At 33.6% G+C, this 15170-nt stretch overlaps 1 long non-coding RNA gene and 1 pseudogene across 1 annotated transcript; both read left to right on the top strand.

Annotated features, from left to right (window-relative positions):
- LOC129926651 (uncharacterized) overlaps positions 1–9024 on the top strand; it is a 30472-nt pseudogene extending 21448 nt beyond the window's left edge.
- A 2136-nt stretch (positions 9025–11160) lies between these two features.
- On the top strand, positions 11161–14298 carry LOC129926743 (uncharacterized). Its single transcript, XR_008778464.1, has 3 exons — positions 11161–11307; positions 13384–13493; positions 13774–14298. It is a non-coding gene; the product is annotated as an uncharacterized LOC129926743 (long non-coding RNA).
- Positions 14299–15170: the final 872 nt, after the last annotated feature.

Here is a 15170-nt window from a genome sequence, read left to right as displayed (position 1 = left end):
TTGAAGAAGAAGCCAAGGGTGTTCACAACCATCATGGTGGCATGGCAGGCGGAAACAATGGTGAGTTTTTATGATGTAGTGACTTATTAATTAGTTACTCTATTTATACTGCACAGACCAGAAAACATATGATTCCCCGTAGATCTAGCTTCTGGCTCAGATACTGTTCACCGAGGACTATTTATAAAAAGTTCATAGTTCACACTGTACCACCAGGTCTTGAGATAACGACCCGCAGTCTGGAATCTGGAACCTCAGACTCGTGAAAAACATACCTGAATGTCAGACAGACTAACCGAGATGAAGACCTCTGTCCTGTAGACTAAAGCTGAAATCTCAATATTGAAAAATTGAGACTGGAACTGAGATGACACTGAGACTGGCACTGAGTCTAACACTGAGACTTGACACTGAGTCTATCACTGAGATTTGAAACTGAGTCTTGACACTAAAACTAAGACCCTATAGAAAAACAAAAGAAAAGATTCTTCTAATCTTCTAGTCTATTTATAGAATTACAAATAGATCGAATCCAAATAGTAATAACTATACAATGTGAAAATAAACTCACCCTAAACAGGGGTCAAGATAATCCTTTAAGATTAGATCTTTATCCAAGGCAAATGCTAAGGCTGTCCAGTAACATAAGCACAAGGAGAAATTCAAGAGCTCCCCAAAATACAACTTGTCTCTACAATACAAGATGGAGAGAATGAAACAGACGATCTATGACGAAAGTCATATGCGCACTCTTTCTACGTCACAAGAAATAATGACAAGCAACAATGGGAGATCATTCCACTGCACAAAAACTAATTAGCGCAAATGACATTATCGCCTAGTGATGAACGCGGCGCTAAGCAACCAATTCAGTAGGTGCGACATACACCATCCTTATTTTTCAGGAATCAAATCTTATCAACCCCATATTGTCCAGTCTAGTTCATTTATTCATTACATCCAAATCTTATCAGTCATCATAGTGACAGTCCTGTACAGTTGATGAATACACCTTGGTTTATTTAGTTGAATTGAGTTGAAACATTAGTAAAAAATCACATTGTAAATGCAAACTTCATGTGCGAAAACTAGTTGGTGTGCGCAGCGGAAGAATACGCAGTGATGCAGCTGTGCATCACACCAGTCGCTTTGTTGGCAACTTTGGCTTGCTGCTTTGTCAGTCTCTCTATCATGTGTGTGTTTTGATTTTGTTAACCTTTTGCTCATTAATATGACTCCCAAGGTTACAGCCAACTCTTCTGATGTCTGTGCCCTCTACTTTAGCTGCCTCTCCAGATTCACCTGCCCCAGTATCTTCAGCTACTTCCTCCTCTTAATAAGTCAGTCCCTTCTTTTTTTTTTTTATTGCTGTTTCATTTCATTACTAAACGTATATATTTTCTTAATGTGTTTTTTGATAATTATGTGGGATACTCTGTTAGGATTGGTTTTAGGATAGGATAAGTTCTTCTTGTATTTACATACAGTGGGTATGCATTTTCCAACTTTACACCGAAAATTGTTTTACGACACAATGGATCAATGTCGAAACTCTAGAACCCCTTGTATATTGCTAAAAGACAACTACTTTCTTTTTCTATTTCTCTTTTTTAAGGAAAATTTTTTTTTAAAATAAAAACTAATTGAAAAAAGGAATAACAATTGAATAGTAACAATGACGCATGCTCAGGAATATTATGATGAATATGCTGCCAATGATATGAGAGAGAAAGGAATGTATGGAACTGCCACCTCTAGCGAGGAAGGAATCAGTCGGAATAGGAACAAGGGTTTTGAAGCCATCATTCAACAGCTAGAGCATTTCCCTCGCAAGAACGCAGCTGGTCGGATCAATCAATCCCAGCGTTTGGATCAGAATCAAGAGAAACAGCCTCTGTCAGAGAACACAAATCATGCCTCAATCAACAGACAAAACAGTGAGCTCAGAAAACTCCCTAACTCAGTTAGAGCTATAGAAGTTGGTCAGTCAGAAGCAGTCCATAAACCACATAGTTGTGAGTGATTTAGAAGTTGTGTTCACCTCAACATTATCTTGTACCTTTTTTTGTTATTGTGGCCTGCACTATGTATGTTGTCATTGTGTGTTGACTATGTTCCCACAGCTGTAAGTGGCATGAGTAAGCAGCTGCAGTGTGCTCACAAATTTATGTTTGCTGTATGTATTATGTAACTTACACAATATGTGTTGTTGTTTTATTCTAAGCTTTATATGAGTGTAGCACACCAATGGATCTAGTTTTTTAGTAAATGCATGGCAATTATAGCCACACTGCAAAGTGAATATTGTGGTTAAAAATTAAACTGGAAATATTTGTCTTTTTAACTTGTATAATAATGAGAATATGTAGTGATATGTTGACCCTTAAGAATGCTAATAACATATCTGAAAATAAAAGATTGCCCTTTGTTAGTCTACATTCAGAGGACATACATGTGTATAGTTTTAAGCTGCAACATAAATTCACATTTTTCTTCAAATAATTATTTCAATTAAAGTATAAATTCAGTTATTCCTCATAGTTTATCATCTACATTTTTTTGTAGATTCATACATGCAGAGCACATTTCTAGCACTGTTTATTTCTTATGTAGTAAATCTTTTCAAACCTTTAGCAGCTTGTATGATTTTGTTCTTGGACTCCATCTGTAAACAAATGTGCATTAAGCTTTTTGAAGATAATCGAAAGCTAAAGATTTGCTGTTTACCATCCACACATATCTCAAGGCATCTTTCTGCTATTCTAGCATACACTGATAGTGAACTTTATAGACATTCTGTATTAGCTAGTTCTTGTAAGACATTGGTGAAAGAAAAAATAACATGCAAGATTTCATTTACCTTGTATAAAACAGAAACATAATTTTTTCAAATGTGAAATATAGATTAAATAATGTTTGAACACATTACAATGGTTTACTGTGATATTAAATTAGCTAACTCATTGTGATATACTTTGATTCAATACATATATAATATAAATGATTGGATCAATCATTTGTGAACTGAAACCCTAATATTAATTTGTTGCCATTTGCCATTGCTGCATAGAAGGAAAATGAGTACTGACATGCATTTGAATAGCTTAATTTTGTTTTCCTTAGTGTCCTGCTTCAAAATGTGTTTGGAATAATATGTAGATTGGTGTGGTATTAGTTATATTCATAATTATCATTAGCTGGTAACTTGATGATAGACTAAGGCAGATAGTTTGTACACACTTTTCCTATAAATTTAAGTCCAACTTTAAGACCCTGTGATTTACTTCCTTTAGATATGTTACATGTACCTTTGTCAGTGTTATTAGCTTATGACTCTGGTGTCTCTCTCTCTCTCTTATTATAGAAATATTAAAAACTCACATGAGTTCTCCTTTATCTTTTGCTTTTGTAGTGTGATACATTTGTTTACTTTCTACATGTATTTTGTTTGGAGAGTGGATGTTTAACTTAATCCTTAGTCATTCAATCTTGTAAACAAAAAATATTTAGCACATGTTGTATGTAGAAGCTGCATAGTTGTGATCCTGTTGTGTAGATTTGTTAATTGCACAAGCAATAGAACTTTTGGAATGATATTTGTTTACTGTTTTCATTTTTGTGATTTCCTTATATCATACCTTAACATAGAATTTAAAAAAAAAAAGAAAATTAAGTAAATCAAATTAGGATGCAGTAAATGTTTAAAGTTACAAAACTTCATCAGATAATGGTAATAAGACAAAATATCATTTAAAATATAGTAAAGTAAAAAGTTGAGTTCCCCTTTCAGACCTTTGATCTATAGGGCAGTGGTGTTAAGGTCATTTAATATAAAAATGGAATAAAAAAAAAAACCACTTGCACTTTTGGTAGATAATAGATATAATGGATTATATTAGCTATTTAACTCGTTTCTTTTTAACTCATTCTGTTCTTCAGATGTTCATTTGGAGAAACCTATATTCAATTCATCATGGATAGAAGAGTCTATTACATTTGGTTAGGTGTGGCTATTGACACAAGTGGCTCTAGAAAATGGACTGCACAGTAAGTGTTGGAACCTGATCGTCTTTTCTTCCTGTCACAGATCTATAATGATCACATCAAGAGCTAAATTAAAGATTTCTTTATTTTAATGGGAGTCCTCTATTCTTTAAAATAAAAAAATAAAAAAAAAGAGAGTAATGCAAAACTGGTTTGTAGGCTTAACCTCTAAATCAAAGTTATACAGAGAAAAAGGGGGGAAATAATTAATTTGACTGAGCTATTTGTTAAGGATTAACTCTTTCTCTCCATAATTATTTACCACATTCTGGTGGAATCAACGCTGGTATCGTCAGTTAGAAGAGAAAGAGTTAAGGAGTACAGGTGCAAGGTTTCTTTTAAATAATTTTTTATAGGAATGGAATATATCATCCCATTTTTCTCAACTGAGGACAAGTCTCTTTAGAACTAGATCTAGATTATATCTAGGTAGTATTTAATGATCCAAATTGAACTAAAAGTATTTTAATGATAGTTATTCATATTTTCACAAAACTTAATATCTAACACTTAAAATATATAAAACATTTAAATTAATTGTCTTGAGGTCACTATCCAAAATAATCACCCTATGAAAAATTAATATAGAAAAAAAAAATTTTTTTTGTTTACTCTTTAAAAACCTTTTTTTTTTTTGGTAAATGCATGTTGAAAATGAAATGAATCTATATTTTTTCCTAAAGGAAACTTTTAAAGTGGGAAGCGTGGTCGAGAGGTTAAGGGCTCTTGAACTTGGCTTGGCTTGGCTACCAATCAAGGAGGCTCGAGGTTCGACATCCGACTTAGGCAGAGTTGTGTTTATTGAGCGCTAAAGGCAGCACAGAAAAACCTTCTCCTAGATACCCCCTCCTCCCCCACAACTGAGATTGGACCAAAGCGCTCAGAGCATGCTATAAGCATGAAAGTAGCGCTATATAAAAGCCATAATTTAATTTAATTCTAAGCAATTAAAAACATTTTGGAAGGAAAGAAAACAAAACAACTGACTTTTTAAGCTTCGACGAGAATATCATCATTAGGCTGCAGAATAGGGAAAAATCAACAATGGTATCCTTGATTAAGAGAGAAAGAGTTAAAACAAATGATTAACAAAGGGAATATGTATGAGACTAATCAGATATTAAAGAAACATCACAGATTTGAAAATTTGCCTTTTTTTTAAATATTGTAAACTTTGTTTCAATAGTCTGAATGAGCGACTGCAACCCAACTTGTATTATTTTCAGGTATTTTATGCCTCATGGTATTACAGCAGACCATCAAGGCACTATTTGGTTAACAGATGTAGCAATGCATCAGGTGAAACATTTCTTTGTTGTTCTTCTCAACATGTGTTAAACAAATTGAATTGATCTTATTGACAACATAAAAGCTTTAAAAAAAAACACAAGAATTCTAACACTGAATATTATAGCACTTGATAGCAGATGAAAAAATGTAACAAAATAATTAATTTGTTTTAGTTATGTAAGATTGATTTCCTTCACTACTGTACTTTTTTTTTGGTCTACAAATTAATATAATTTTGTTTCTCTTTAGGTTTTTAAAACATCACCAGGTCAGACTGAACCAAAAATGACACTAGGACAGAAGTTCCAGCATGGTGAAGATACAAATCTTTTTTGTAAACCTACTGATGTAGCTGTTCTTATGTCTGGAGAGTTTTTTTGTATCTGATGGGTAATACTAGGCTTTGCAATTAATTGTTATTATATATTGTGTCAGCAAATATTGCTTTAAATAAATGAGTCCATTGATACTAATTAGGCATTAAAAAAGTATATTTAAATTTGTATTTTGAATTATGTAAAAATAATCAAATCTTGATTGTTTTATTACAAACCTACTTTTTGTAAAACAGGTACTGTAAGAGCAGAGTTCTGAAATTTTCCAAAGATGGAACTTTTTTGATGTCCTTTGGGAAAAGAAACGTTCAGTTTGGTGCAGGTAACTTCCTAAATATATATCTGATTCTTAGTTTGATGTGCATGATTTTCAAGTCATGTTTCATGATAACAATTTAAAATAATATCTGAGTTCTTAGTTTGATGTGCCTAATTCTCAAGTCATGTTTTGTTATAACAATTTTAAAAACTCTTTTGTCTTTAGTTCCTCCTGTTGTGACATTTGACATCCCTCATAACATCACTGTGTCAGAGGAGCATCATTTGGTTTGTGTGGCTGACAGAGAGAATAATCGCATACAATGTTCTGATCTGGATGGAAATTTCAAGCAGGTCATCAAACGCCCAGAATTTGGTCCACGGCTGTTCGCTTTAGAATATTGTCCTGCACATGGTATGTATGGGCTATGTGTCTGTAGAAATAGGTTTGGTTACCTTCTGTTCATTATTTGTAAAACTATATGTGCTTTGTATATGAACAGTTAGATTAGCTTTGTTTATTTCATATAAAGCTCAAATACTCTTTCCACTAACTATACCACTAGATATAAAACTATAAAACCAGATACCATATGAATTGTATTCAATAGCCACATTTTGTGGTATGCACTTCGAACTCATCAGGATTGTTTTGAGTTTGAACACTGCCATCCCCTGTTATCCTGCAGGAGGTTTGGGTTAGAACGTAGTTATGTTTAGTTCTGAAGGAACATCCAGAACTTAAAAAAAAAAAGCAAAATAAAGATTTTAAGCTAAATAAATTAGGTTATATAAATGTGCTTAGCTTGGTAGGTTTTTCCCCTTATCAGCGTTTTATAAAGTTCAAACTATGTTTCTACTGTTTCTTCATTATTTTGTAAACAAAGAAAAATGTTACAATATCACCATCAATATTTTATTGTAGATTTTGGTCAGTAGTTTGCTGCATTGTCAAACAGCTCATTTTTTGTTCTATAGGAGGTTTACTGTATGCTGTGAATGGTCCTGCTTTTGAGATTTGTTGGAAATGTGGAATGTACCAGATGTAAGGTTCTATTTCATGTGACAACAAAACTCAGCTTGGTTTAACTACAAATAGCTAATCTCTCTGTTTCATTGTATCATAATTTATCAAAGTTATGTTTTATTTACTTATTCTTATTCAACTTTTACAAAGTAAAAATGTTATGAATGAAAAAAAATGTATTTTTTGTAAATTTAGTTACAGTTATATTGAATAGAATTATTTATGTTAGCAACTTTTGAATGCATCACATAATTTTAATTTGACAAAGAAACTGAAAATCATTTCAATTAAAGATTGTTGACTGTTGTTTCACCTCAGATGAATTGATTACATTTTAAGAGGTTATCAGATATTTATATTTATGACATACAATCTTTTGGCTATGTTATGAGTTGTTTTTGTTTTTATTTTCTACATGTTTAGGGTATAAAGTTCTAGTGCATACATACGTAGATTTCAACCCACATTTTTTTAGTTCTTACTTATGTATTTATGTATTTACATACATGTACTAAGAACTAATGTCTTTTTTTATTAAAATCATTTGTATCATGAAATATTCCACTTGATCTTTGGCAACTGCATTTAATTTATGTAATTTTTTTATTTCTTTCTGGAAATGATCTGCTGTTTGAATATTTTAGTTTCAGCTCAAGGGCTGTGATAAAAGTTTTAAAAAAAATAATTTTTTTGATTATACACTGTTCGCCTGAAATTACAACTTAATCATTTTTTGTGTGATCTTTATGTATTTGAACCAATTTTTGTTTTAAATTAGCACAAGTTAAATCTGTTGATCAGAATTTTTTTCCTCGGTAATAGTTATATTTATACTCAAACCCATTTGATGTTACTTCTGCAAAGATTTATAGACACTCAGAGGAAATGATAGCATGGTAGACACAGCTAGACTTTTAAGGCAGAGTTTTGGAATTCAAACTAAAATTTTAAAATAAATCAAAAACATTGATAAACAAGCTGTTTACTGCTAGTTCAGTGAATCAATCCATTGTCTGCCTTTGCTTTAATCTTTTGTTCTTGATTTCTATGCTGCACTGTGTCAATGTTAACTTTTTAAAGCAGTTCTATTAATCTCTTTCAAATACTATTTGCTTATACTAATCATAATGTAAGATTAAATGGGTTTGATATTTGTTTCAACTGGTGATGGTCCCCCTAAAGTACTGTATTAGTACTTCAAAACTTACTTATGTACAGTTTTATTAAGCCCGAGCCTTTATTTTTTACTTTTATTTTTTAGGCTGTTGAAGGTTTATCAATTTATTTATTTTTTTATCTGGTGGAGACATTTAACCATTTTGTTTTTGACACAAAAAAAAAATTCAACTTGTCTGTTGTGAAAAATGAAATCAAAAGTGAATGATCACCTAGTCTTTGAGAGTTCAAAATATTTGTACTACTTTATTGATGTCATGTACTCACATAATATTTGTGTGTTAGTGTTGGTCTTAACATGTTGATGTTTTGTGATATCTATATCAACATTGTCTCTTGTTGGTGGGGTATGCAAGACATTGGTTCTATGCTGTTGGTAAACATTTCTCATCCTTCATTGACTTCCAATGTACTCCACCTTGCACTTAGAGTGTTTTATGGAGTGCTAGAAATCTAAAACTTATCCCAGTCATAATAGAAGTTTATAGATTTTTTAAACTAACCACATTCAGAGCATTTCATTTTTACTTTGCTCTTTTTTTTTATTGTGTATGTTCTTAATTGTAATCAACATCTGACAGTGCTACATAATGTTTTATTTATTGACTGAACATAATGCTTAATTTGATTTTAATGTCGCTAAGATTCAAGAAACATGTTTACAAGTTTATTGCTAAAAACACCTGGTGCAGAGTCAATGTATAATGAATCTCTGAAATGAAATGGGACTAACAATGACTTTCAAAATAGTGATGTCATTTGTTTCTCAAATGTTAGTAGCATAGAAAACATGGACTGTGTGGTCTATTTATCTTAATGTATGTTTGATGTATTGTAAGTGATCATATGTAACAGTTATGGGTATAGAGAATAAAATACAAAATATTAAACTCATTATGTTGTTTCATTTTTCTTAAATAGATGACCAGACTTGAATAAATCCACCATTATGAAACTGCCAATCATACCTGCTTAAGCACAATTTAAGTTCCCTCAGACTGACTTTATTAAAGCTAATCTTGAGATAAAAAAAAACAAAAAAACTTGATCATTTAGCTTTAAAAAAAATAATAACATGCTTCTCTTGAGGTTAAGAAATTAATATCTGGATAATAGTTAATGAATGTCAGGGTAGGTTATGTTGACAGTGCAGGATCAAATAGCTCTTAGACCTGAGTGGAGTTATGTTTTGAAATTTCATACCTACATCATAATGAGAAAGTAATGTTCTCATTTCACTAATTAAATATTTGAACCACAAAGCAAGGAATCTATAAATGCAGACAAATATCAAGTAATTTTTTAGATTTATTTTACAAAAAGGAATGATAAATCTTCATTTTCATTTCTTAGTTGTAAAACATTTAAAAAGAGATTTAAGTCAATTTGAAACATGAGAGTTTTGATACCTGCTGCTGAAAAACCTCTTTACCTATCCTTTAGTCTGTTGGGGCACCATGCAAAATTTGTTCACCATCTTTCTCCTTTCCACTAGTCTTTTACCTTAGTTAGAACCTCTTTCAATGGCAGGCCCATCCATTCTTTTATGTACTTTATCTTTCCATCGCTTTCTGTCTGCCTCTTCTTCTTTTTCCTGATACTGTTCCCTGAAGGAAGGTCTTAGCGAGTCTCGAAGACTTTGTAATATGGCCATAGATTTTTAGCTCAAGTTTTTTTATGATAGCAGGTCATCATGGGGTCTAATCGCTGCAGTAGCCCTGATTTAATATCTTTGTGATGCGGTTTAAAATGTGATACCTAGGATCCTTCTGTAGCAGCTCAATTCCATTGCTAGGATCCTCCTCTCTAGCTCTGCAGTCAGTATCCAAGAGTCACAAGCATATAAAACACTTGCAGGTAAACATTGAAAAGTAGGCATGCTGTTGCCTTGGTAGTAAGGGCACCTAAATTCCCTAAGTAATGCTGCCTATAATATAGCTTTAAAAGAAAAGGACAATGGGCATTGCTGAAATCGAAATTTTCAAAACACGATCCTTACTTTACATTCAGCACTAATTTTGTAAGCAGCTCAAAGGCAGATCCAAAACATTTTTTATGGGTCGAAAGTCGAGAGGCACTGAAGGGAGCACAAAGAAATTGTCGTCCAAAACAAAGCTGGCTGCACAACGACAAAAGGCCACTCTTTGGACATCCTGCTAATAATAATAAGGCTAGTCTTCGAGTCCGAAGATCAGTGAGGAATGCAGTATTTCACGTGGCTGCGCAGTCCCAGCTGTGACCTACATATTTTGCCACATCCAGGGCAAGCATAACCATTGTCCGCAGGTGGTCGATTTAGATTTTCTTTTCGCCGTCTGTTCTCGACAGCAGATTTTCTTTTGGTTTTAAAATGTGTATCCCGCGGCCTTCGTAAGTGACCTCCAGCTGTCTCGTTCTGAGGCCGCATGCAACCAGTGCTCTCATCTGTCAGCCAAGGAAAGTTGACGCCTAAGCTGGTCTTTGAAGCGTTTCCGCGGGGGAAAAAATGGGGGTGGGGAGGATTTAGATCTAGTTGCGCCATAAATCTAGAATCTATGTAAGAAGAATAGAGCTACAGAAAACTGAAAAATATCCTTGGTAACTGATAATTTAGTTTATTTGATTTCGTGGCTTTTCAAAAAAACTTTTTTAAGCTTACGTACAGTCAACTCATGAGACATGAGAGCCTCAGGCATCAGTGAAAGTATGTGGGAAAACATAGCCAAAGACCGGAGTGCATGGAGACAGACTGTGCGTGCTGGGACAACCCTTGCTGAGAACAAAAGAATTGAAGCGGCTTTAATCAAGAGGGAAAAAAAGAAAGCTGCCCTGTCTGCTAGCCCTAAATCAGAGGCATACACATGTACGAATTGTGGCAAAGTCTGCCGTTCTAGAATTGGCTTGATTAGCCACACCAGATTCTGCCCCGTCTCAAGATTAAGCCAAAACCAGTGACTCACTTGGGCGCATCCATTGCCTTTCGAGACAAAAGGAGCCATATACAGTCAACTCATTTGTTTTGAAATCACGGAAATGGCAACACTCAATGTTTGACGTAGAAATTGAGGGAAAATTGATAGATTTCAAATTCCCATAGATCTATATATCAAGTCTAGATGATTCTGTTGATTCTCTTGCAATTGAAATTAGTAAACAGATTCTAATATTTAAATTTTAAATGAATCTGGTAGATTCCAGGTAGATCTATCATGTTCTAAGTTCTAGACATCTCTAGATCTAGTATTCTTTATTTCTTAGTTCTAAGTTCTAGACTAGATCTAACTCTTGACCGTAGTACTAGTAGTAAGTAAGTAAGTAGTACTACTTAGTAGTACTACTACTAGATCTACTTACAGTTTACTACTTAGTATTTAGTTTATTTAGATTAGATCTAGAATCTAGTTACTAGGACTAGAGTCTAAGAGTGCTACTAATAGTACTACTACACACTGAGTACTACTCGGAGTACTAGTCTAGTAGGCCTACTAGGACTAGCCCTCTAGTCACTCTAGAGCTCAAGAGACTCAAGACGTTAACTTGACTAGATCTAGTACTGTGAGTGAGTAGTACTAGTAGTACTACTACTAGCCTCATAATCATATTAAATATTACTAGTCTGTAACTAGTCTCAAGTCTAGTCTAGTTGTAGAAATCAGGGTTCATAGCACTCCTAAAAACTCCTAAAATCTCCTAAAAAATGAAGTCTCAAAAAATCCTAAAATTCTCCTAAAAATTGCAGAAAGTCTCCTAAAATTTTGTCCACTCTCCTAAAATTTTTACCCAATTTATTGTTACCACTAAAGACGCGTTAGATCTAGTCTCTAGTGACTATTGTCTATAATTAGAGCAATTACCAGACTAATTTGTAGGCTACACCCCTCCGGGCCCTCCCTCACCTAAAATCTTCTTGTAAGTGTAAGAGTGACTTCGCGTGGAAAGTCGGTTAATCTTCTAGATCTAGCTAGTATCTAGTAATAGTATTTAGATTCAGATCTAAGTTAGATCTAGTGAAGATAATTTGCACCTAACATGAAAAATCAGTGAATTTTAGTCAATTTAATGATCTTGATACATCTAATGGCACTAACCATGAGTTATATCAATTATATGAAGACCCACCAATAGTGAACGAAATAAAAAAGAACAGACTACATTGGGCAGGTCACCTTGAAAGAATGTCAGACAACAGAGGGGCGAAAATCGTATACAGGCGAAAACCAAAAGGCAGGCGACCCAAAGGCAGACCCCGAATGCGATGGATAGATGACGTGGAAGCAGATCTGAAGCAGCTTGGGGTTAGGGCATAGAGACGAAAGGCCCAGGAGAGATCTGAATGGAAGGATGTGTTAAAGCAGGCCAGAGCCCTCCATGGGCTATAGCGCCACTGGGATGGATGGATACATCTAATGTTCTAGATTACTCTAGAAATATGCTAGATTCTAGATTTACGCTAAATCACTTAGAGTCTAGTGAAGATAATTAGCACAAAGAAGTGAAAAGCCCGCAAATTTAGTGACTTAGATCTAGACTCTAGATCTACGGTATATCCAGTGAAGATAATTCGCATACTGCCGCGAAAAGTCAGCAAATTTTAGTGACTTAGATCTAGACTCTAGATCTACGGTATATTCAATGAAGATAATTCGCACACAGCTGCAGTCTCCTGATTTTTTCTCAGGGTCAACTCTCGAAACCTTTCCCATGATTGGGTATAGCTGCAAGGCAGCAGAGGTTTCAATTCAGAAGTTTCCTTCTCCTAGGTGGGTACAAAGAATTGATATTACTCTAGTATCAGCATCTTGGTTTGTCATCAGAAGTTGGCTTTGTACTTAATGTAGCTGTGTGATAGCAATGCTAAAGTGAACTTGTGCTTTGAATGATTAAAAAAAACTTTTTTTCAACCAATGCAAAGCTTAACCTTTCTTCCTACAAAAAAAGAGACAGCCTCTTATTTTCTAGCCTTCTTTTACACTCTGATAGAGAAAAGCTTTTACACTGCAAGTATCCCTGCTGCTATATGGTAGTAATGGTGACCATCTTTCAGACTCTATTCAAACTTCTTATTCTGACCAAGAATGACGTTGAAATAATTTGACCTAATGCAGAAATAAAGCAAATTTAACTCCTTTCTGTTCCAGCTCTGGCTTATCTTCTAATGTCATTAGTTCTTAAAGTGAACCAATTCCTATCTAAATATTTTTTCATGATACATTTTTTTTTCTACTATATATATTAAAAAATGTTAAGAAAATATTTAAACCTTTTTTTGCTTAGGAAATTTGGAGGAGAGAGATTCGTGAAAATTTCCAAAAAATGAAAGCTGAAGGTTCCAACTTACTCCAGCTAGAAGAAGAGCTTATAAAAAGAAGAAAAGAAGAATTAAGGTATTTTGTATGGAGAAGATTTGGGTTTTTTTTCTTTCTCATGAAATTAAGATCATTTATTTACGCAACTGAATTTTTTTTTTTCATTTGACTTTTAAGTAATTTGTTTTATTTTTAAGTAAGACATAATAGACTTGACAATTATATTTTTAATTATCTCATGCCGTGACTTGTATCTATATAGACTTTGACTAAACATATAGTAAATTTGGATATTTCCATTATTTGCTGCTATGAAGTGTTAACTGTTATGTTTCAATATGTTAATTATTTTGTTTAGACATGCACAGGATGTCAGAGAGCATTATGAAAGCAAGTTGGAGCATGCTAACAATTTGTATATGGAATTAACAGCTTGTATGCTGCAACTGGAAAAGAGAGAACGGGAGCTCATCAAGTAAGGACATGTTCTTTGGTGTTAATGTTAGTCATGCTTTACAATGTTTTAGGGGTGCTTTTCTCAACCTGTGGGCCATATCACAAAAGGACCCGCTGACAAGGACTTGACTTATTCCTGTGCACTCCCAGGGTAGCATAGGGCCACAATCACCACCAAACTCTCCACTAAACTCGGTTCTGAGCAGCTTCCTTCGCCTGTCATTCAAGTACCCTCAGCTTCACTGATGACTGACCTCTTCCAGGTTTGCGTGGGTCTGCCCACTTTCCTCTTTCCTTGCGGATTCCAATCAAGTTCGTACCTTGCAACATTGGTAGCTGGTTTTCGCAGGGTGTGTCCTATCCAGCTCCACTTTGGCTTTGTGATGTCTTGGGCTATGGGCTTTTGTCTAATTCTCTCCCACCAATTGCTGACAAGGAGCAGTCACATATCTGGTCCTTTTTTTTTTTTAAACTTTCTTATGGCAGTATTAATAAAATTACTTTATATTGTACAATTAAATTTTACTAAGATTATATATCAGTTATATTTATTTATATTATATTTATGTTAATTTTTGTTGTAAATGTTCTTTTTCAATGGATGCACATTTAGATACAAGTAAAATAACTTTAATGTTGCGTATACTACCACTTTGGAAAGCCTTACTATTTTACTATTGATATAGATGTTTTGTATGAACCACAGCATAAGCACAGTATATTCTATTATAGATGTATCTAAATAAGTGTTTCCCAAATATTGGAATATAAATATTGCACATTGGAAAAAAAATTTAGCTGAATATTTATCTTATTTTTAAGGTAGAATATTCCTTACATGTAAAATATATAATTTGTAAAACACTTTCTGTTTTGTATTAGAATTTATGCTAAGATAAACTGTTATTATAATTAACCCATTAGCTCCTTCTGCAATCTGAAACGTTTTCTCCTGTCATTGTTGTCATAAACTGTTGTAGAACGTTTCTAAAATCCCCTTTTCAATATAGGCCTACTTGCTTTAAACTTTTTTTTAAATAGAAGATTTCTCCTAGTCTCATTGCAAGCATGACTATAAATCATTGTGAAGATTATCGATTCTATTTTTAGTAAAATCTGGAAGATTTTTATTGTTTAAATAATTTTTCAAATGAAATGGCCCATAAACCCCAATGTATAAGCCCCCACCTGAGAAAATGAGTTCTTCTTCATTGTTCTCATTGTTATATTGTAATGTTCATATGACTAGAGATGAACTGCGCAGTGGTTTCCATATAATTTTCTTTCTATTGGGGTGAT

Source organism: Biomphalaria glabrata, chromosome 6, assembly GCF_947242115.1.
Source record: "Biomphalaria glabrata chromosome 6, xgBioGlab47.1, whole genome shotgun sequence".
Lineage (NCBI taxonomy): Eukaryota > Metazoa > Mollusca > Gastropoda > Planorbidae > Biomphalaria > Biomphalaria glabrata.
This window is presented reverse-complemented; position numbering and strand designations above follow the sequence as displayed.